This window comes from Rana temporaria, chromosome 4, assembly GCF_905171775.1.
Source record: "Rana temporaria chromosome 4, aRanTem1.1, whole genome shotgun sequence".
Lineage (NCBI taxonomy): Eukaryota > Metazoa > Chordata > Amphibia > Anura > Ranidae > Rana > Rana temporaria.
The window spans coordinates 282,442,586-282,467,242 of NC_053492.1; positions in this window are offsets into that span (position 1 = coordinate 282,442,586).

Consider the following 24,657-nt stretch of genomic DNA (forward strand, 5'->3'; position numbering starts at 1 on the left):
CTAGTTGAGACAGACAACAAAGGGGTACTTTATGCTGTCAATTGCTTATCATCGAAGTCGTTGCCAGTTATAAGGATCCTAAGGCAAGTTGTTTTCAGGTGCCTCAAATTCAACATCTGGCTGAAGGCCAAGTATGTCCCAGGGGTGTTGAATAATCTGGCCGATTCTCTGTCTCGCCTGCAGGAGGAGCGTTTTCGGAGTCTTTTTCCGGAGGCGGATGTGCTCGGTTTTCCTTGCCCGGCCTACCTGTGGGAGATGATCTAGAGGAAGTATCGGCGGCAATTTCGAGGTCTCTGGCACCCAAAACATGGGCTTGTTACACTGCAGCCTGGAGCAGCTGGATAGCTTTTGCAGGCCAAGAGGGTCATGCGTTTAGTCAGCCTTCTGAGGGCGCGATCTTAGCTTTTTTGTCAAATTTAATGCGGCAACAGTTGTCCTGCAGTCACATTACTAAGGTGTTGGCCGGCATTTCCTTTCATTTCCGTTTATTAGGTTTGAAGCCGTGTTCTTATTATTTTACAGTAAAACAGGCCCTAAAGGGATACAGAAGATCTAATCCGGTGTCGGATGGGAGGAGACCAATCTCGCTGGAAATCCTAAAAGGGCTGTGTAAGGCTACAGAGGCGGTATGTTTTTCGAGATACGAGGCACTACTTTTCAAGACAGCTTTTGTGCTGGCCTTTTTTTGGTGCTTTCCGTGTTTCGGAACTGATACCGGCCAGCAAGAAAGGTGGTTCTGGTCTACGGCCAGAACAGGTGTTGGTGGAACAAGTTGGCGTGCGTATATGGCTGCAGCACTCCAAGACGGACCAGGTTGGTAAAGGTAGATGGGTAAATTTAAAAATGCAGAATGAGTTATCTATTTGCCCTGTAGCAGTGGTGAAACATTTCCTAAGTTTCAGACCGCCCGGGGGGGAGTATTTTTTGGCCCATGTTGATTCTCTTCCCCTTACTAAATATCAATTTGACTCAATACTTAAGAGGTGTCTGGCTAATTTGGGTTTGGAAGATTTCAAATTTTCATCCCACTCTTTTAGGATCGGGGCAGCCTCAGAGGCCGCACGGTCCGGCGTCCCGGAAGATGATATTAAAGCGTTAGGTGGGTGGAGATCAAAATGTTTTCAGTTATATGTTCGCCCTAATTTGTTCGTTTAATTTTAGGTACCCAGCTCACAGTGTGGATTCTGGGGCACTCCTTTGTATATTGGGCTCAGAAAAGAGCGAATCAGCGTGTGTACTCGTCCAATTTGTCATTGCACCCGGACATTTTCAGTGTTTCATGGAGAGGTATAAAAGGTCTGCAATGGGCCCAATTGAATTTTCAACTATCTAAACTTTGTCAAATATGGCCACAGCCATCGGTATTGGTAATCCATTTGGGTGGAAATGACCTAGGTAAGGTCAAAACTTTAGATTTAATTTTTGCAATAAGAAATGATCTGCAGCGTTTCAGCTCAGCCTTCCCGGATACGATAGTGGTATTCTCTGAGATAGTCCCTCGGCTCGCATGGCTCTCCTCTGAGCAGAGGAGGGTCATGGAGAAAATGAGGAAGAGGGTTAACAGGGCGTTGGAGAAGTTCATGCCACAGCTAGGGGGCTTCTCCTATCGTCATGTGGATTTAGAGGGTGGCTACCCGGGTTTGTACAGGAGGGATGGGATCCATCTGTCGGAGGTTGGTTTGGACATTTTTAATTTAGGATTACAGAATATGATTGAGAAGGCCGCGACGCTTGGGGGGGGCCGGGCTTGAGGGCAAGCCCGCCTGGTGGGGACGTTATTTGTAAATAAAAGAAAATTGTTGGAGTACTGCTCGAGTTTTCAGAACTGAGCAGGTTTTTTCAGCTACATGGTATATGACGATTTATGTTTGAACGATTTATTTAAAGTTATGGAAATTTATTGGTAAATCAATAAAGGTGTCGCGGCCAAATATTTGCCACTTAAAGTTGTGTCAAGTGTACTAATTTTAGTTATATCCGGGTAGGTTTTGGGCGGGTGGGGCCTGCAGTTCCATGAATAAAGAGGGCACAATATGAGCCCACTTTCTTGGGACTGCGGCTCCCTCAGCCCTGCTAGGCAGGTAAGGGTTAAGGGTCTTAATGACAGCACCTGGCCGGCTAAGGAGCTCGGCAGGCCCGGTGGGATTAGCCAATAGGGTACGGTGGAAGCTGCTGGAAGAGCCTGGAGGCTATTTAAGGACCAGCAGTTTCCGGTGGTCTTCCTCTGGCCCTGTGGAAGCAAGCAGCGCGGACCCCCTCCCTCCCGCCCCAGTCGCGACTACTTTATGTGATGGGTCACCCTGGTATCCAGGGGGGACGTTATTTGTAAATAAAAGAAAATTGTTGGAGTACTGCTCGAGTTTTCAGAACTGAGCAGGTTTTTTCAGCTACATGGTATATGACGATTTATGTTTGAACGATTTATTTAAAGTTATGGAAATTTATTGGTAAATCAATAAAGGTGTCGCGGCCAAATATTTGCCACTTAAAGTTGTGTCAAGTGTACTAATTTTAGTTATATCCGGGTAGGTTTTGGGCGGGTGGGGCCTGCAGTTCCAAGTTAACTTTATCGAATTTATAATAAAATGGGCAAAAAGGAACTTGGACTTCTCTGAGTCAAGTATGTATGAGAAGGGTGAATGTGAAGAACAATGCAGGTACATACTGTACATACAAGAGGAGAATGCTGGGTGAAAAACACTTGCAGAACACTGGCATTCAGTAGGTATAAGCTTGGTAGCTGCTTGTAAAATTATTATTGACCCTGTCTCCTGTCTCTTCGCATCTTCACTACTATTCATTGCATTATCTGTTTTGTATACAGAAACTGCAAACCAGTGCTGTTTTCTACTGTGCAGACCCAACAAAATGTTGTCATGCACACCATCTAAAATGTTTTCACTAGCCTACATATATAAACTACAAGACGATAAAAGATGAGATAGGCTGCCAAATTAGGCATGGGCAGCTTTTTAGGCTAGTTGGTAGTAAGCTCTCTTGCCACCTGTTCTCTGCAGAGGTCAGAAAGAAAGCCACTGCCAAGCACACAGGCCACCCTTTGGATGTTATAATAAGTGTTGCCAACACATTTATAGTGATTTTGCTAAAGCACAAATGGAACTGGACCTCAAAAAGGGTCATTGGAAGTCTTCCCGTACTCTTACATACCAAATACAATAATAACAGAGGGTAATTATAGAGGAAAACCATGATGAGATGTTAGTTCTCCAGCCAATTTGTTTTTTAGCTACAGCACAATCACTTTCCACCAATGATAAGATGGTTTTGCTAGCAATGCAAGATGTCTAAAGCAGAACTACAGCCCAAAATAACTAGATATAAATGGACAGATCAATAAAATATAAAACAGAAAAAACAATATTCATCTTTAATCCAGAGATTTTCCCTACAGTACTTCATTAATGATAAATGTGTAAGGGGGGGCCCAGATTTTCACATGGCTGACATGCAGAGCTGGGATCCACCTAGACATATAGGTTTGCAGGGCATCACGCTGATGTTCCACTCAAACCCACACACTGTTTACATGCACAGATACCAATCCAAGAGCGCTTCTCCTCATCTTCCTGGTCACTGCACGTGTTAACCACTTCATGCCTGGAGTACTCACACACAGGGCCGGCCTTTGGGGTGTGCGAGCTGTGCGGCCGCACAGGGCGCCATGGGCAACAGGGGTGCCGTGCGGCCATCACAGCTCACAGAATATGAGTCACAGTCAGTTACTCACATGATCATCACAGGAATCCGACTCCTACGAGTCGCAGCAGCAGGCGCTACCAGGTCCCCCTGCGCGCTTCCATGTCCCCCTGCCCTGGGACTGGGTGAAGAGCAACGCATCGGCTGCGGCACCTGAAAAAAAATGGCTGCTGCCGACCTCAACAGGCACACTGCGCATGCGCCGCCGCTGCTCTGGAAAGCCCGAAAACTCTTGGCTATTCTCGGGCAGACGGCGCATGCGCAGTGGCATCTAAGTGCCGGGTGGCGCCATTTTTAAGTGCATAGCCACACCATCCACCGAAAGGTAAATCACACTGAGCCCCTGGCCCTGCATGCATCTGCTTTTTCAAAGAAAAAAGAAAATGTATTTACTTTTTATAGCCAGCCTACACACAAAAGGGGAGGAGGATATAAGGGACTTCACATAAGAAAAAGAAAAGATGTAAAATACAATTATTATTTGTTACAAATATTTTTTCCTTGTGTATGTTTAGGTGACTAGGGGGCGAGGGGTGAAGATGGGGGGGGGGTGCCACAGGATTAGCCCGTACAGGGCGCCTGAACACCTAAGGCCTAGTACACACGAGAGGATTTATCCGCGGATACGGTCCAGCGGACTGTTTCCGCGGATAAATCCTCTCGAGGATTTCAGCGGATTTGGATCCGTTGGAGTGTACTCACCATAGGATCGAAATCCGCGCCGAAATCCCCTCGCGGTGACGTGTCGCGCCGTCGCCGCGATGATGACGCGGCGACGAGTGCGACGCTGTCATATAAGGAATTCCACGCATGCGTCGAATCATTACGACGCATGCGGGGGATCCCTTCGGACGGATTGATCCGGTGAGTCTGTACAGACCAGCGGATCAATCCGTTGGGATAGATTCAAGCGGATAGATTTGAAAGCATGTCTTCAAATTTTTATCCGCTTGAAATCCATCCCAGGGGATAAAAATCCGCGGAAACAGATCCGCTGGATTGTACACACCAGGGGATCTATCCGCTGGAGCCGGTCCGCGGATCAATTCCAGCGGATGGATCCTCTCGTGTGTACGGGGCCTTAGGCCGGCCCTGCTCACGCATAGGCCTATGCTTGGTTCAGATCCACCCAGGGACCATGAGACCAGGGCAGTCATCATAAATCTTTGGGCCCCTTTCATGACTTTTGGACTAGGCCCCCCTGGCCTGACAATCAACATTCCCCAGGGCCTTCCTATGATAAGGTGACCAGATTTTTAAAATGAAATCCAGGGACATATTTTTTCTTTACTAGTAATGGCAACAATCAGCGACTCTCTGCCCGTCGCCACCCACCTCACAGCCTCTCTTCGGGCCCCGGCTACTACTGGATGGGGAGCGGAGGAAAATCACTCTGCCAGGGAAGGCAAGGAGATAGGCAGGAGGCTGGCCAGGATTTGAGCCAAGGCAGAAGAACATGCGAGTGAAGCTGAATGGGCATGCACCCGAAACTGAAGAAATATTCCCTCCGCTCCGACCAGCACATGATAAGAAGGAGGGGGAAGTTTGGGACTTTATATGGAGGCACGAAGAGGAACCGGGTGTAGAAAAGATAATTTATTGATCAACCATAAACATGACATACCCTGTTTCCCCAAAAATAAGACCTACCCTGAAAATAAGACCTAGCGTTATTTTCCAGGAGGGCTGCAATATAAGCCCTACCCCGAAAATAAGCCCTAGTTAAAAATGCTTGTAAAATCCTCTAATCCACTATATTACAGTAGTATATAATGTACAATGTGTGTGTTTCTGTAATATAATTGCGGGGAAAAGAGCTCTGGCGAGTAACAGAAGTGCAGAGCGGCGCTATAACAAATGTATTTGGCACAATTATATTACAGAAACGCACACACTGTACATTATATAATACTGTAATAGAGTGGATTATAGGATTGTACAAGCATTTTAACTCGGTTCACACTTGGGATTCCTGACAGGCAGGGAGGGAGAGGAGGAGAGAAGACAGCACATTACATGGTAAGACCTACCCCGAAAATAAGCCCTACTGTGTCTTTTGTTGGCATAATTAATATAAGACCCGGGCTTATTTTCGGGGAAACACGGTAGTACAGTCAAAATGGATATTGCAGTAAAGGTTATGTTTACAAAAATTCAGATACAATAGAAATTGAACATAAGCACATGATAAGGGGCACAGATAATGGGAAAAATACAACCCCCTATGCTAGTAGGCACGGCGGAGCGGGGGTGTGCAATTCAATTTTTTTTATTTTAATTTTGCACTGACTGTCTTTGAAATTGCCCCTGCCCCATATTAAATCCAATCTGGGGACAAAACCAGGGACATACTTGGTCCAGGGACAGTGTCCTCAATCAGGGGACTGTCCCCTGAAACTGGGGATGTCTGGTCACCCTATCCTATGACCCATCCTATCGAATCCGCCCACTGGTCACCCCACCAAGTTTTTCAGTGCACCCACTGAAGGTTTTTTTTTTTTAATCTTAATGCTGTAGAATGGGTTAGGATAAAAAAAACTTCTGTGTTCAGCAGGCCCCCTCAGCCCCTGTAATACTGATGAGACACAGGGGCCCTGGACAACTTATGCATGGTATAGGAGGAGAACTCCTTTTCCTCCATCACTACCCATTCTACAACTGACCAGGCTTGCACCAGTAAAGCACACAACTCTTTACCTCCGTGCATTGGCTATACTTAACTTCTTCTTTCATACCACCCAACTTTCTGAGATGGGAATGAGGGACACCTATTGGCAAAAGTATGTAGGCATTTGACACACACCCTGCCATGCCCCCTTAAAGTAGAATTATACACACAAAAAATGATTAGTTAAACCCACAAGTGCTTTTTTTTTACCACTACTATTTCTTTATACTGACTTTTGGAGATTACAAATGCAGCAATTTAGAAATTGGATGAAATATTTAGCACTGTGAAATACTTCTTGATAGATAAGTAGTGCATTTTATATACAACTATATAGACCAGACCAATGAGGGACAAATGAGGGGAAAAGAGGGACAGAGGTTCCAAATCAGGGACAGTCCCTCGAAATCAGGGACAGTTGGGAGCTATGTACTCTACCAGCCGCCGCAGTTGTACTGCAGCATGTTGGCTCCCCTGGGCGAAACGATGTTACCTTGCGTCAGTTCACCTTTTGACCACTAGGGGGCACGTACGCGCCTGCATCTCCCGGCCGGAGCCGATGCGAGTGCCCGGCGGGGGCGCGGTGTCCGATGGGCACCCGTGATAGCTCGTGACAGAGCGAGAACCAGGATCTGTGTGTGTAAACAGGGGTGGGGAGACAGATCCTGTCTAAGTTTGAACACCGATCTCTCTCTCCTTCTAGTCAGTCCCACCTCCCACAGTTAGAACACACCTAGGGAACATAGTTAACCCCTTAACCCCTAGTGTTAACCCCTTCCCTGCCACTGACATTTATACAGTAATCAGTGCATATTTATAGCACTGCTCTCTGTATAATTGTCACTGGTTCCAAAAATGTGTCAAAAGTGTCCAATCCGTCCGCCACAATATCACAGTCCCGATAAAAATCGCTGATCACCGCCATTACTAGTAAAAAAATTATAATAATAATAAAAATGCCATAAATCTATTCCTTATTTCGTGGACGCTATAACATTTGCGTGATTTTTTTTTTTTTTTTACCGAAAATATGTAGAAGAATACATATCGGCCTAAACTGTGGACAAAAATACTTAAAAAAAAAAAATTGGGATATTCATTATAGCTAAAAGTAAAAGATATTGTGTTTTTTTTTTTCAGAATTGTCGCTCTTCTTTTGTTTATAGCGCAAAAAAAAATGCAGAGGTGATAAAATACCCCCGAAAGAAAGCGTTATTTGTGAGAGAAAAAGAGCATACATTTTGTTTGGGTACAGTGTCGCATGACCGCGCAATTGTCAGTTAAAACGACGCAGTGCCGTATCGCAAAAAATGGCATGGTCATTGAGCAGCCAAATCTGAAGTGGTTAAAGCCCAACTCCAGGCAAAAAAAAGGCTTAACTGCTCGTCTTTGTCCAGGGGGGAATGGAAAGCCTATACCCAATCCTCCATTCCACCGGTGAACAGTGCTTCCCCATGATCCAGCAGAGGACTATTCCTGATATCCTCACATCCATAGCAGGGCTATGGGCTTGATGACATCAGGAACAGTCCACCGCATAAGACCGCTAGACCATGGGAGGGCAGGAGATACAAGGACCAATATCGCGCAGGAACAATCAGAGAATAAGGTAAATAATCTACATTCTCCGAGCAATTTACCCTTGCTTGGGTAAAAAAATATGTGCCCAGTGCTGGGCTTTAACACCTTACTCCCATTAAAATCGAATTTAGACGCTTCTTGCTGCAAACGTAGTTTCTTTATTTTTAGCCATATTACAAACATTTATAAAAATGGTAGTAACTTTTCCAAATAATGGTGGGATTCAGATTTAGATTCAGATTCAGAATACTTTATTAATCCCAAAGGGAAATTATTACCAAGAGTAGAACATATCAATCTGTTACATCATGATAATGGTAAAATAGTGAAAGAACAAGGAGGTACTCACAACCAAATTTAAGTCTATAACTTAAAGGTAAAAAATGTTTTCCCTAAATAGCTTCCTTTACCTCAGTGCAGTCCTCCTTCAATAACCTCATCTTTCCATTTTGCTTTTAACCACTTCAGCCCCGGACCATTTGGCTGGTCAATGACCTGGCCGCTTTTTGCAATTTGGCACTGCGTCGCTTTAACTGACAATTGCACGGTCGTGGAACGTGGCTCCCAAACAAAATTTGGCGTCCTTTTTTTCCACAAATAGAGCTTTCTTTTGGTGATATTTGCTCACCTCTGCGGTTTTTATTTTTTGCGCTATAAACAAAAATTGAGCGACAATTTTGAAAAAAAAAAGATTTTTTACTTTTTGCTATAATCAGTTTAGGCCGATACTTTTTCTTCTACATATTTTTCGTAAAAAAAAATCACAATAAGCGTTTATTGGTTGGTTTGGGCAAAAGTTATAGTGTCTACAAAAAAGGGGATAGTTTTATGGCATTTTTATTAATATTTTTTTTTTTTACTAGTAATGGCGTCCATCAGCGATTTTTTATTGGTACTGCGACCTTATGGCGGACAGTTCAGACACTTTTGACACATTTTTGGGACCAATGGCATTTTTATAGCGAGCATTGATTATTGTAAAAATGCCACTGGCAGAGAAAGGGTTAACACTAGGGGGCGAGGAAGGGGTTAATTATGTTCCCTAGGTGTGTTCTAACTGACAGGGGGGGTGGGACTGACTAGGGAAAATGACAGATCGCTGTTCATACATTGTATGAACGGACGAAACAGTAATTTCTCCCCCTGACAGGAACGGGAGCTGTGTGTTTGCACACACAGCTCCCGGTTCTCGCTCTGTAACGAGCGATCGTGGGTGCCCGAAGGTGATCGCGCCCGCCGGGCATGCGTGTCGGCACCAGGGGCGAGCAGGGGGCGCACACCTAATGGCTGGAATGCGAAATTACGTATACCTACATGATTTTGCGCGGCCGAGCCGACCTGCCGCCGAATAACTGCGGTGGCGGGTCGGCTAGTAGTTAAATGTCCTTATTTCTTCTGAGAAATCCTCACTTCCTGTTCTTCTGTCTGTAACTCCACACAGTAATGCAAGGCTTTCTCCCTGGTGTGGAGAAAGCCTCTTGAGGGGGGAGGGGGCGAGCAGGAGGGTCAGGACACTCTCTACTTTGCAGATAGAGAAAGGAGCTGTGTGTTAGTGGGCATCCTGACACTCCTGCTCGCCCCCTCAAGAGGCTTTCTCCACACCAGGGAGAGAGCCTCGCATTACTGTGTGTAGTTACAGACAGTGAGGATTTCTCACAAGAAATAAGGACATTTAAAAGCAAAATGGAAGGATGAGGTAAGTGAAGGAGGATTGCACTAAGGTAAAGGAAGCTATTTAGGGGAAAAAAAATTCCTTTACAACCCCTTTAAGTTCCCGAAAACTATGGGCAAAGTCCTCCACAGCCCTTCCTCCAAAGGGGAAAGCACACCAGGAACCTTTTGGCAGACTTCTACTTTTTGTGTCACCAAGCAAACCCCCCCCCCCCAAACTCAAGCTCTTCCCTTTAAATAAATTGGATGCTTCTCTTCACTACCCCAGCACTAAGAAGAGCAGTTCTATAAGGGGAACTCTACCTCCCTACAGATGTCCTCAGTGTGGCAGTCAACATCATTCAAGCTACTTCCTCAAATCCCAGGTCTTTCTAAACCTACTCTAGTAGTATTAATATATGCTATGAGGAAGTATTCAGCTGAAACGCATTAGCATCTTTAGCATTCTGCTATTTCTGTTGTGCAACAATAAAGTCTATTGATGAAGAAGCTAGCGAGTTGCCAGCTCCTATCTATTATGGATCTACCGTTGTCTGTGCCTGGACAGTAAAATGAGAAGCAGCTCAGGGATTAGCTCATTTCTTTCACCTCTTCCTATCAGCATTCATCACATGATCAGATTGACCCAGTTCTTGATACCAGGTCAAAGTTTATACCTACATTGCTCGCATTAAAAACATACTAGTATATAAACTGCATTAATTTGTGTCATTGATATCCACCTGGTGTTCAGCTTTAACCTTTAAGTGTTCCATTCCCAGGAAGCAAGCATCCCCAGAGTTTTCCTAACACATTTATTTGGAGTTCTCTAATGAAGACGGAAGGTCTGTACTGAGGGGGGAAAGTCTGTACTGGGGAAAGAGGTATGTACTAGGAAGGGAGAGAGGTATCTACTGGAGAAGAGAAATATTTACGGGGGGGGGGGGGGGCTCAATACTGCGAAGGTAAAGAAGTATATACTGTAGAGCAGGGGTCTCCAAACTGCGGCCCGAGGGCCAAATGCTAGCCCTTTGCTAGCCTTTATCCGGCCCTTGGGGCACTATTCCTCCCACTGATGTGAGGCGCTATTCCTCTAACTCAGTGTTTCCCAACTCCAGTCCTCAAGGCACACAAACAGGTCATGTTTTCAGGATTTCCCTCAGATGAAACGGCTGTGGTAATTACTAAGGCAGTGAAACTGAACAAATCACCTGTGCAAAATAATGGAAAGCCTGAAAACATGACCTGTTGGTGTGCCTTGAGGACTGGAGTTGGGAAACACTGCTCTAACTAACACCCACAAGGTGGCACGATTTCTTCCACTGATACCAATGATGGGATACTATTTCTCCTACCAATAAGGGCACTACTCCTCCTCCTACTGACCACAAACTTAGAGGCCATATTTATTCTCACTGATGCTTGGCCTGGGACATTTTCTACCACCACTGGTCACAATCCGGTCCACCTAAAGTCTGAAGGACAATAAACTGGCCCTTTGTTTGAAAAGCTTGGAGACTCCTGCTGTAGAGGAACAGTCTGTACTGGGGTAAACAGACTGTACTAGGGGGGTGGCCTCTAATGTGGAGGGGTCTGTACTAAGAGAAATCTGGGGCAAGGGTCCTTTGTACTGGGAGGGATTTAGAGGGACAGATCAGTCCTGGAAAATATTTGTTTGGGATCTTTACAGAGGGGATTTGTACTGGGACAAGTGGGAAATGTTACATTATCATGTGCATTATATGTTCCTGAGCCCTACATGCTGTGCCCTTCTGACCCCTTCACTTCATGCACTATGCATTTCTGGGCTCTCTACGCTTGGCATTGCACACTTCAAATCCTTGCACTCTATGCATTACACACTACTGACCCTTGAACTCTATGGAGTTGATTTATTAAAGGCAAAATTACTGTGCACTTTGCAGTTTCTCCAGAGTCTAGTAAATGAGCAGAAGCTCTTCTGACTTCCATCATCCAATCATGTGCAAGGAAAATTCCTTTTTTTTTTCCTTGCACATGATTGAGTTTTACCATATTTACTAAGCTCTGGAGCAACTGCACTTGCAGAGTGCAACTGCACTTTGCAAAGTGCACAGTCTATTTGCCTTTAGTAAATCAACCCCTATGTTTTATACACGTCTAACCCCTGCAATTTGTCCATTACATACTCCTGATCCTTGCAGTGGCGTTGCTAGGGGGGTGCGGGGGGTGCGGGCCGCACCGGGTGACACCCACTAGAGGGGTGACACCATCCCGATTTTTTTTTTTTTTTTTTTTTTTTTAGCTGACATGACCAGAGGTGCAGGTGGCTGTGTAATGTAAAAGGGGTGCAGTGATGCAGGGTGTTGTGTAATGTAAAAGGGTCCAGAGGTGCAGGGGGCTATGAGATGTAAAGGGGGCCAGTGATGCAGGGTGCTGTGTAATGTAAAGGGGTCCAGAGGTGCAGGGTGCTGTGTAATGTAAAGGGGTGCAGAGGGCTGTGTAGTGTAAAAGGGTCCAGAGGTGCAGGGGGCTATGTGATGTAAAGGGGTGCAGAGGTGCAGGCGGCTGTGTAATGTAAAAGGGGTGCAGTGATGCAGGGTGCTGTGTAATGTAAAGGGGTCCAGTGATGCAGGGTGCTGTGTAATGTAAAAGGGGTGCAGTGATGCAGGGTGCTGTGTAATGTAAAGGGGTCCAGAGGTGCAGGGGGCTATGTGATGTAAAGGGGTGCAGAGGTGCAGGCGGCTGTGTAATGTAAAAGGGGTGCAGTGATGCAGGGTGCTGTGTAATGTAAAATGGTCCAGAGGTGCAGGGTGCTGTGTAATGTAAAGGGGTGCAGAGGGCTGTGTAGTGTAAAAGGGTCCAAAGGTGCAGGGGGCTATGTGATGTAAAGGGGTGCAGAGGTGCAGGCGGCTGTGTAATGTAAAGGGGTCCAGTGGTGCAGGGGGCTGTGTAATGTAAAAGGGTCCAGAGGTGAAGGGGGCTGTGAGATGTAAAGGGGTCCAGTGATACAGGGTGCTGTGTAATTTTAAAAGGGTCCAGTGATGCAGGGTACTGTGTAATTTTAAAGGGATCCAGTGATGCAGGGGGCTGTGTAATGTAAAGGGGTGCAGGGTACTGTGCAATGTAAAGTGGTCCAGAGGTGCAGTTGTGGAGAGGGGTACACAGTAGTAACAAAAAGATATTGAAGGATGCAGAGGTACGCCCCTGGCCTATAGGCTCCTGAGAATTCTGAATTCCGGTTCTGGAGAAAGAGAGGTGGGGGGAGGGGACAAAGAAAAATGGAGAGAAAGAAGAAGGGATAGAACGAACAAGAAAGATGGATAGGGAGAGAGAGAAAAGGGGAAGAAAGGAGAACAGAGAGAAAACAGTAGGGTAAAAAATATTTGAATTTTTTTATTGGGGGGTGACACCATATTTTACCGCACCAGGTGACACCAACCCTAGTGACGCCACTGGATCCTTGCACTCTGTAATTTATATTCTCTGGGCCAGATTCACAGAAGAGATACGACTGCGTTTCTCTGAAACGCTGTCGTATCTCTCAGAGTATCTATGCAACTGATTCATAGAATCAGTTACGCATAGATAGCCCTTAGATCCGACAGGTGTAATTGTCTTACACCGTCGGATCTTAGGATGCAATACCTCGGCCGCCGATGGGTGGAGTTTGCGTCGTATTCCAGCGTCGGGTATGCAAATTAGCAGTTATGGCGATCCACAAAGGTTTTTCCCGTCGTTACGTTGACGCAAGTCTTAGTTTCCCGTCGCAAAGTTAGGGGTGCTATTAACATGGTGTAAAATTACTCCACCATGTTAAAGTATGTCCGTCGTTCCCGCGTCACTTTTGAATTTTTTTTCCCGGTGTAAGTACGTTACGCACGTCGCGATTCAAAAACACGTCGCGCCGCCGTAATTTCGCGCAAAGCACATCGGGAAAATTGCCAACGGAGCATGCGCAGAACGTCTGGCGTGGTAGCGCGCCTAATTTAAATGGTACACGCCCCATTTGAATTGAGCGGGCTTGCGCCGGACGTGTTTACGATACACCGCCGCAAGTTTACAGGTAAGTGCTTTGTGGATCGGGCACTAACTCTGTAAACTTGCGGCGGTGTAACGTAAACGGGTTACGTTACACCGCCGCAATTGTACCTGAATCTGGCCCTCTGTTCTTTGCACTCTGTACATTACATACTCCTTATCTCTGCACTCTGTGTCACATACTCCTGACCCTTGTGTTTTGCCTTATGTACTCCTGACCCCTGTGTTCCTCATTACGGACTCCTGACCCCTGTGGTCCGTGCCTCACGCAAACCCGATCCACTCTGTGTTACATACTCCTGAGTCCTGACCCCTGCAGTCTGTGTGTTATGCACTTTTGACCGATAACAAAGAAGGCTCAGGTTTTATTTAACTATACCACTTTAAGTCGCTACCACTGTTATCGCAATTTGGCCACACACACAGTTCATCATGGCACATTACATGTGCCACATCATTTCTCTACCTTCAAAGTCTACCTCTTGTTCCAAAGGTCTGTGACCAATTGTTTAAGGGTATGTTAAAAATAGGGGTGTGATTTTGTGATTATGGCTGCAAGTAGGGTTGTGGTTTGTGAATGTGGTTACAAGTGGGCTCAGTCAAGTGGGTGCTCTAAATTCCATTTTGAAAATCCAGTAACCTAAATGTTACCGAGTATAAATGTTGGAGATTGAAAAGGAAAGGTAAGTGCGCCCAAATTTTACCAAAAAAAACCACCAGAGTATCATTGTTCTAATTATAGAACAATTAGCAGGTTTTTATCAAAAAGAAAGCGTGATTTCAGATATACACAGTGCATGATTACTGTGTCCATGTCTCAGAGTGGGAACTAATGCATTTGTTCTGTAATATCAGTCTTCGGAGCTATGGTTAAGAAATATAGAGAGAATCCCTGTAAAATAATGTTGAAAAAGGCCTTCCATAATTGATACACAAAGAAACCAAGACATTTTTCTTTATAAATGATGCAAAATGGCTTACTCCAGAAACCCTCTACAGAGGAAGGTGGGCACAATCATTTCACATGTTGTCATTGTGCCACTTATCCTGTTTCCTAAAAGTCGTAGTACTAAATAAAAAATCACAAGGTCTTGACATCATTTTAACTCTATTTCAGGTAACACACAACTTTATTATCCGCTAACACTGGGAGGCTTCTGTTACAAAGCGGGCACTAATAGACTTGTTGTCATTTAAGAAATGTCTTTCATTCTGTTGGCTCAGCAGGAAATTGATGTACATGAAAAAGCTGTTTGTTGCCAACAGACATTTTCTATATATATATATATTAGAAAGCTTCTTTTTTTTTAGCTGCAAAAACAAGAAACCAGCATCAAAGATATGTGCTGCTCCTGAAATATAATATGACTGTGGCAAGGGTGCAATATATAGGATGAGTCAATGGTTCTCCAAGTGAGCAGAGACCAGGAAAAAAAACAGGGATAACAAGCAGTGAGAGAGTAGTATTTAGTTGTATGTATATGGGAAGTATAGCAAAAAGTGTAGTTAAGCATATACTCACATTCAAAAGGTTGCTGGATACCTGTCATTGGGTCAAGGAACCTATTTTAGCACATGTGGAGAATATAACTGTCTCCACACAGAGTGTGGATGGTTGCATGCAATGTTCGTCTGTTTTTTTCAGCGAGACCTGCACTGAACTTGGTTGTGCTCAGATCCACTGAACAATGGTAAAGTGGATGAGGTCCCAAAATTGATCCAAATTGGAGCCATTCAGGATGCACGCCATCATTCTTTGTTATGGTTCTGAAAGCCTGCCTGCCTACACTAAACATGGAATCAGATGACCATGATCCAGGGTGGGCATTCAGAATAGAATTGTAATCTTATTTAGTCCTTACCTGCTCTGCCTCCCACCCTCTGCCATGATGCTACAGCCGCAGTGAAAATTTGAAGGTAGAACTCTGTTTGTGAAGAAAGGATGTCTGTTTGGGGGGGCTGTAATGTGATGGGGGCTGATTTTGATGTTATGTGGTGGACTCTGATGTGATGGGGTACTATAATTTGAGGGGGACTCTAGTGTGATAGAGGGGACCTCTGATGGGAAAGCAGTTGACTCTGATGTAATGGGGGACTCCGATGAGAAGTGGGAACTCTCCCCATGTGTACCAAGAACAGGGTGACATCCTCATCCACTGCAATGCCAGTGTCCTTCAGCTCAATGAATACAGTTCAGGACTGGGGTGTCTTTGTTTTTGCATAACTTTAAATGGTGCTGAGATAAGACGTTGAGAAATGCTTGCCTAATACATGTGCTATATGTCGCAGCCACATAGAGACACAGGAAACTAATGTTCCCTGTTCACTTCTGCACCTCCTCTGAGTTACTTCTGGACCGTGACGTGTGGTACAAAAACATGCCAATAAATAGAAAATACTGACTCCCCACATCTCTGTTATACTGTGTGACAGCCTGTCAGTGATTCATACACAGCCAGTGCCAGCAGGGAGACCTGGAGGGACAGAAAAACAGGTGAATATCAGAAGTGAATATCAAATAACATCAACTTTTCCTTTGCTCTATTCAAAATTAAAACATATTTTGGCTGGATTTACACTTTAATTTTGAGAACACCCATGGCCATAACAAGTATTTTCCTGATTGAGATATTTCAGGAAATATGGCCCCTAAATAAAGCTAACAATCATAGGAAATAAACATGTAGTGCCCTCCTAGATAGGTTGCTAAATGATATGAAAATATATTTTTAGGCAGGGTGGTAGACAGCCTAGTTTTGATTTGTATATTTTTGCACTTGTTTTCTCCTTATACTATGTGGTGTTGTGATCTCTCACTGTTGCCAGTAGGTGTCACTGCACTACCAGTATGAGCTTTCTCTGCCAGGTTGAGGTATTAATGTTCATATTCCCATAGCCATCTCAGTAGGTGGTTCAGACCACTGGAGCGTGAAGGAAGGGGGGGATATAAATATTTGGTAAAGCCTAGGAGATTCACCAGCTGGGAAAGCTACCATCTCTGAAGGCCTTGCTGCTGATCTACATTGATGCTCATCAGGGTCCTGGCTGTGTCAAAGCCTGGCAGCCCATAGCTACAAAGACACCCCTGAGACATCACCCTTGAGGATCCAAGCTACTAGCACTTCACTAGAAGACAACAGGAAGCCAGGCAGCTCTTTGGTGGCTTTGTGAGTAAAAGGCTCTTTGCTGAATCGAGTGACATTGGTGCAGAGTAGCTTTACAAGGTTCACTCTTACATTGTCCCTGATCTGGCCATTCCTTCTAGTCTCAGTGGTCAATAAGTGCTATTTACAGGACAGTTAAATTAGTGTCCTCCTTTTTGGAACTTGCATTTATTGGAGTATACCATGCCCTATGCCTCTCCCCCCCAGTTACAAGTTTTATCAGCATTAAAACCTAAAACAGTGTTTCTCAACTGATATGTAGTGAGGAGTCCGTAGGGGTTCAGTGGCAACTGCCTAATCGGAGTGATCCTCTGGAAGCTCCTGTGCTACAGGAGGGGGAGAGCATGGTCAACTCTTGTGTACAGAGTAGGCAGAGAGCTGTGCGCACATTTCCCCCTGCTCTTTGCTCCTCTCTGTACTCTTGCCGGCAAAAAAAAAAAAATAAGCTGGCAACCCAACCACATCCTGCCAACCGATGACGTCATCGGTTAGTAAGGATTTGCGGGTAGGAGTACAGAGAGGAGCAGAGAGCAGGGGGAGTTTCAGGCACAGATCTTTGCCTCCTCTGTACACAGGAGTTATCTGTGTGCTCTCCCTCCTGTTAATAGAGGATTGCTCAGATCTCCAGAAGGAGAGGAGCTTGGGAGAGGTATAGAAAGCACAAACCACACCTCCTCTTGGCTCTCTCCCCTCTTGGCTGCTGTCACTACTGTAAGGAAGAGGGGGATTTGGTGAGTAATTGTTCTATGTGGGGGATTTGGGAACAGGTGGGGGGTTGAGCTAGGAGGGGGGATTTATGGCGGTTTGTGCTGGGAGGGGAATTGGGGGGGTTGTGCTAGGAGGGCGGGTTTGTGCTGGGAGGGAGGTTTGTGCTAGGAGGCGTATTTGGGTGGGGTTGTACTAGGAGGGGGGGTTTGTGACGGAAGGGGTATTTGGGTGGGGTTGTGCTAGGAGGGAGGGCTGTGCTGAGAAGTGGATTGAGGAGGGGTTGTGCTGTGGGGGGGGTTTGGGGGGGTTGTGCTTGGAGGAGAGGTTTGTTCTGGGAGGTGGATTTGGTGGGGGGGTTGTGTTAGGAGGGGGAGTTTTGGGGGTTGTGCTAGAAGGGGGGTTTGTGCTGGAGGGGGGGATTTATGGTGGTTTGTTCTTGAAGGGGAATCGGCAGGGGGTTGTGCTAGGAGGGAGGGCTTGTGCTGGGAGGGGTATTTGATTGGGGGGGTTGTGTTGGAAAGGCAATTTGGTTGGGGGAGTTGTGCTAGGAGAGGGGGTTTGTGCTGAGATGGGAATTTGGGTGGGGTTGTGCTAGGAGGGGGGGGGGGTTGGAGGGTTGTGCTAGGAGGAAGGGTTTGTGCTGGGAGGGCGATTTGGGTGGGGGGGTTGTGTCAGGAGAGGAGGTTTGTGTTGGGAGGGGGATTTGGGTGGAGGGGATTGTGCTAGAAGGGGGCATTTGTTGGCTTTGTGCTAGGTAGGGCGGATTTGGTGGGGTTATACTAGGAGGGGGGATTTGGTGGAGTTGTGCAAGTAGGGGAACGCGCAAAAAAGCTTGTGCGCTCAGATACACCTCCTGGGGCGAACAAGCCCTTAGGCCCCGTACACACCATAGAATCCATCCACAGATAAATCCCAGCAAATGGGTTTCAGCGGATAGATCCTATGGTGTGTACACGCCAGCGGATCTGTTTCCGCGGATATATCTCCCCTGGGATGGATTCCAGCAGATCGAATATTTGCTGACATGCAGAACATATCTATTTGCTGGAGTCCATCCCAACGGATGGATCCGCTGGTCTGTACAGACTCACCGGATCCATCCGTCCGAAGGGATCCCCCGCATGCATCGTAATGATTCGACGCATGCGTGGAATTCCTTATATGACAGCGTCGCGCACGTCGCCGCGTCATCATCGCGGCGACGGCGCGACACGTCATCGCCAGAGGATTTCGGCGCGGATTTCAATGCGATGGTGTGTACACGCCATCGCATAGAAATCCGCGGAAATCCTCGAGAGGATTTATCCGTGGAAACGGTCCGCTGGACCGTATCCGCGGATAAATCCTCTCGTGTGTATGGGGCCTAAGACTGGTGTGCCCTGGGATTGTTTGCGATTCTAAAGGGTACCTTGGCTGAAAAAGGCTGAAAAAACACTGACCTAAAAAGGCATCCCCTAGACTCAGTGTGCAAAGAGTCGCTATTACGTGTGTGCTGGAAACCTCTGTGCAATCAGAAAAAGCACCCTGGTCATCATCATCATTTGTGCTGTTATCAGGAGATCTGCAGTGACGCTTTCATTACATTTAATCATTAGCAATCATCGGCTCTTTTGGGGGTATCACTACAAACATATGAGACACATTATGGGGATTATTTGTGATTGCTGACACATTCAGACAGCATTTTTTTTTTTTATAAATAGATCCCATATGTGCCGTTATTTATGCAAAAAGCAGGGGCGTAAGAACAGGGAACGAACCAGCTAGGCCTCTGCTTTTCTTCAGTCTTTTACTAAATATTGTTTAAAGTACATCTTTGAAGACTGTAAGAACATTTGTACATTTTGGTCAATTTGGACAAAGCGAAACTCTGTGGTTTAAAGATGACTCCTTAACAGAAGTTTTTACATAGGAAAGGATAATATAAGTTCATAACATTGAGACCAACTAATATCAAAAGTAGTAAAACAAAATATCATTATTTTTCAATTTATTTTATTATATCTCACCCATTATAAATGAAACCCTTTCTGACAAAAATATGCAGCATGCTATTGCTCAACTCCTCCAAAAATGCAAATTTGCTGGCTTCATACTTTATGAGTAAGCATGTGTGGTCAGCTTTAAGCTGGATACACACTATACAATTTTCTGTAGATTTTATTTTCCCTTAGATTTACCAAAACCATATAATATGAGGTCAAACCTTAAAGTGGAGGTTCACCCTAAAAACAATTTTCTAACATTACATTGTGCTCACTCTCGACATTGACAGTACACTGATGTTTTTTTTTTTTTTTTACCGTACATACCGTTGTATCGCTATTTTCCCCGCCGGCTTCCGGGTAGTGGCTCCCGCGGGAGTGGGCGTTCCTATGCACAGGCTAAGTGATTGACGTGATGACAAAATCTTCCCCCCCCGGCGCATAAGGCGCATCACGAGTTGCCGAAAGAAGCCGAACATCGGTACGCAGGCGCCGTATAGCGCCGACTCGCAGTTCGGCTTCTTTCGGCAACTCGTGACGTGCCTTATGCGCCGGGGGGAAGCTTTTGTCATCACGTCAATCACTTAGCCTGTGCATAGGAACGCCCACTCCCGCGGGATTCACTACCCGGAAGCCGGCGGGGAAAATAGCGATACAACGGTATGTACGGCAAAAAAAAAAAATAAATAAATCAGCGTACTGTCAATGTCGAGAGTGAGCACAATGTAATGTTAGAAAATTGTTTTTAGGGTGAACCTCCGCTATAAGTGTTTGTAGCATCCCCCGAAGGCGCTGCTTTTGTTTGTTAAGTCCGTTAATCTGCCTTTCAACCCCAATGAACTGTCCCAGCCCTCACCTAGAAATGTTATTAATGGAATAACTCCACAGGAATACACAACACAGTTCCGTTTGTAGTTTACATAAAGAAAATAAAAGTTTAGGTTAACATTTGTCAGCCAAGACCTGTATAAGTACCCAGGACTTGGCTGAAACAGTTTAAATAAACAATCAGGAACACTATGCAACCAATGAAAGCAATAATTAACAATATGCACAGATTAAATAGACTCCCCAACAACTTGTGGTGTGTGTGGGATGCTGTGGCTAAAGAGGAACCCCAGGCCGGCCTATGATACCTCTAGTACACCGCCAGTAAAATAATCTCAATACCCGTGGTGTGTCCCCTTTAAGAGAAACCGCGGCAATGTCCTGAAAGCAAAGCTTTGCGTTTTATTATCTTCACCAGCAATGTAGAAGCTCTGCAGACAATATTTGAATGCAGTATTCTAGGAAAAGCATTAAAGGTTCCTGGGCAAAGCCCCCTCACCAAATCCTGTACACAGTCATCGGTCCTCCCCTGAGCGATCGATCGATCTTAGATGCAGGTGTGTCGCAGTGGCATTCAGTCCTTGAGCTGTTGCAGGGTGTCCTTCTTTAGCATGGAAAGTCTGTTCCTCTGGGCTGAAGCTGCATGAACAATCTGTTCCTCTGGGCTGGATTTGCCCCTTGGTAGGCCACGATTCCACACACACATGTGCAGGAGATGCTCATCTGATGGGGTGCAGGCAAAAAGAGGCTCTGGCCTAGTTCCTCTGGCTTTTTATCTTCTCCCCCACAGTCCTTTGCTGCTGCCTGATGATTGGCTCAGGCTCTTCCATTAGGGAGTTTACAGACAACTTCCAATAAGGAGTTTACAAACTAGTAGTTCTGAGTGTCTGTGTGATTGACATGGTCAATTGTTTGGAGATCAATTGATTTCCCCCTAGTTCTGGAATTGCTGCACTCCTCTCTTCTGTCATTAGGTAGCCTCGTAGCTGATGACATTGGAAGACAAGGGCATAGCAAGGACAGATTATGACTGAATGGAGTGTCCCAGCCAATTGGCAGGTGTTTCTTTAAGTCCCTTGGCCTGCTGGGAGAGCCTATTTATTTGGGTGGAGTCAGGTGATCAGGGTTCTGTGCCACCTGGACGGCTGTCTGGGTGGACGTGTGATATGCTGCCCCGGGCTGCTAGACCAGAAGCCTGAGACCTATCCCGGGGGCCTCTGGCTGTTAGTTCAGCCGGAATGGGAACCAGCTGTGGTCAGAGGTAGAAGGGAAAGCTGTCGCCACTAAGGGACCATTCACCTTGTTACTGAAGAAGACCACTGTAAGTAAGCCGAGGACAATACCAGAGCAGACTTCTCATTAGCCGGGATGGTGAAGAAGTGGGAAAACCTCAGCAAGTGCTAACCTCAGCAAGTAATAATCCAGGGACCCAGCCGGACAGCAGAGGTGATGCTTGTGGAGGATCAGTGAGTGCCAAGCCAGGGATCTAGCGTGTCAGCATGGGGGGGGGGGCGCTTGAAGAGTATCTGTAAGTGCCAAACCAGGGACCCAGCAGGTAAGCGTGGGTGACGCTTGAGGAAGATACTGAGTGCCAACAGTGAAAGAGCTAAGGGGATCCAGTGGCTATTAGATCCTAAGTCTAGTGAAAGACAGGGATTTCATTGAGTGAAGACCCACAGTGAGAGATTGTGGAGTAAGCAGAGAACTGTTCATGTTGCAGATAGTTGAATACAATTGCCATTAGTAACTACTACAAGATTGTTGCAATAGGATGACAGTGGTCCTACCTATACAGAAGTGGTGTCCGACTGGAGGCCTTCACCTGTATAGCTGTCTTTCTATAGAAGACTCGGAGTCTGCTAATTATCATTGCATTTACTCAAGGGTGTCCTGGCCCTAACCCTCTCTCCCCCAAGTTCTGTTCACGAGACAATAAATCTCTTTGGATTCTTAAAGTGTCTGGCCCCCACCATTTCATCTTGCATTACACCCACCATGCCTTGCAACCCACTCCCACAGAAGGATCTCAGCTGTCCCTAACTCTGGAGGTCACCATTAGGCCTCAGGGGCCACAAAACTATTCCTACTGCAGTCGCCCCTAGAAAACGGCCACAGCTACATTGGGATGTCCTCTGGTTGTGTTATTAGACTGTGTTATTGTGCATTCCAACAGTGTGAGGAAGAACCAGCATGTCTCATCGCTCATAGGAGAGTATCAGCCTGGTCTTTTGACACATTACGCCAGTGCTGCAAGGGTTAAACCAGACTCCATTAGAGTTTTGGCATGCCGCGAAGAGAAAAAGGCGGCACCAATTCTTAGGAAGGGGAGGAGCTCCCGCTCTGCAGAGGAGGATAATGAAGTGCTGCCCTGTGTGCCTGGTTGTGGGATTGGGGAAGATGGCGCAGTTTGGAAGTACTATGGCGGGTTTTATGCTCCGAGTGTTGGTCTTGAGCGAGTCAAAGAGCATTTTGACTGACACCGGAGTGCGGTATAGACCTAAGGGTAGTCTTGCCCTGTACACAGCTGGAGGCTATGAGGCCTTGGGACTGATCTGTTCGAAGTGCTCTGGTTTGGCCACACATCTGAGGCCTTAAAACGTCTGTAGATGTTGCAGTGAACCCCTGCTTGAAGTAGTCTCACCAGCCCAACCTGTGCGGACGCTGCAAATGGCTTCTCCTCTTGTTTCTGTGGCTGCTCAAGGACCCAGTGCCCCAGTTGTCCCTCAAGGCCTGGGTCGGGCCCACCTGCTCTCCTTGATGGAGGAAACACCGGGGAAAAGGACGCCAGAGTCGGGTAAGCCTGCAAAGGGTGAAAGTGGTGTTCCAGTGGGGGAGGTGATACCTGTGGTCATTAACCACTTAAGTACCGCCTAACGCCGATATACGTCGTCAGAATGGCATGGCTGGGCACAGGCACCTTCCCTGTACGTTGCCTTTAAGAGCTCAGCCGTGGGTCGCTCGAGACCCGGTCTGAATCTCCGTGACCCGCCCACAGGACCCGTGGACCCGATCGCCGCCGGGGTCACGCGATCGGGTCACAGGAGCTGAAGAACGGGGAGAGGCTTCCCCGTTCTTCTCTGTGGCAGTGTCACTGATCGTCTGTTCCCTGTTATAGGGAATGAGAATCAGTGACGTCACACCTACAGCCACGCCCCCCTACAGTAAGAATCACTCCCCTAGGGGATACTTAACCTCTTTAGCGCCCCATAGTGGTTAACCCCTTCACTGCCATTGTGATTTTCACAGTAAACAGTGCATTTTTATAGCACTTTTCGCTGTGAAAATGACAATGGTCCCAAAAATTTGTCAAAAGTGTCCGATGTGTCCGCCATAATGTCGCAGTCACGAAAAAAATCGCTGATTGCCGCCATTAGTAGTAAAAAAAAATTGATAAAAATGCCATAAATCTATCCCCTATTTTGTAGACGCTATAACTTTTGCGTAAACCAATCAATAAACGCTTATTGCAATTTTTTACCAAAAATAAGAAGAAGAATACGTATCGGCCTAAACTGAGGAAAAAAAATGTTTTATATATTTTTTGGGGATATTTATTATAGCAAAAAGTAAAAAATATTGAATTTTTTTCGAAATGGTCGCTTTTATTTTTGTTTATAGCGCAAAAAATAAAAACAGCAGAGGTGATAAAATACCACCAAAAGAAAGCTCTATTTGTGGGAAAAAAAGGACGCCAATTTTGTTTGGAAAACACGTCTCACAACCGCGCAATTGTCAGTTAAAGCGACGCAGTGCGGAATCGCAAAAAGGGGCAAGGTCCTTAACCTGCATAATGGTCCGGGTCTTAAGTGGTTAAGGGAGACAATGTGGTTGTGTCAAAAATAGTCAGCTCTATGGCCAACTATCTACCAGCCCAAGATTCACTATTGTTGATTCAGATGTCTCCTAGGATCGACTCTCTGAACTGCTTTCAGCCACTTTATCATGGACTGGGAAGTGGACTGATAGTGATGAAGAGCAGTTGTGTGATTTAGGGGAAGGAGAAATTCCCTCTGTGCCAGCAGCCAGTGTCAAAATTGAACTGTCTGCCAGTGCCGCTCCCTCCTTATGCATTGCCAAGTCCTTTGAGGAGGATCGCTGGGCAAGATGGGTTCCTAAATTTGCATTGACTAAACCGGTTCAGTTGACCAAGTTTGATTGTAAGCCCGACATTATTCCAGGATAACGGTGAACGGGTCCTAACCAGGTATGGAGACCCTAAAACACTGTCCAGGCTGTATCTAAGATACAATGCATAATTATTAAGAAAGTGGCTGAGGAGTATGGTTATCTGTATCCCTATATACCAGCCCATCTAGAGGAAGAGATGCAGGACAAG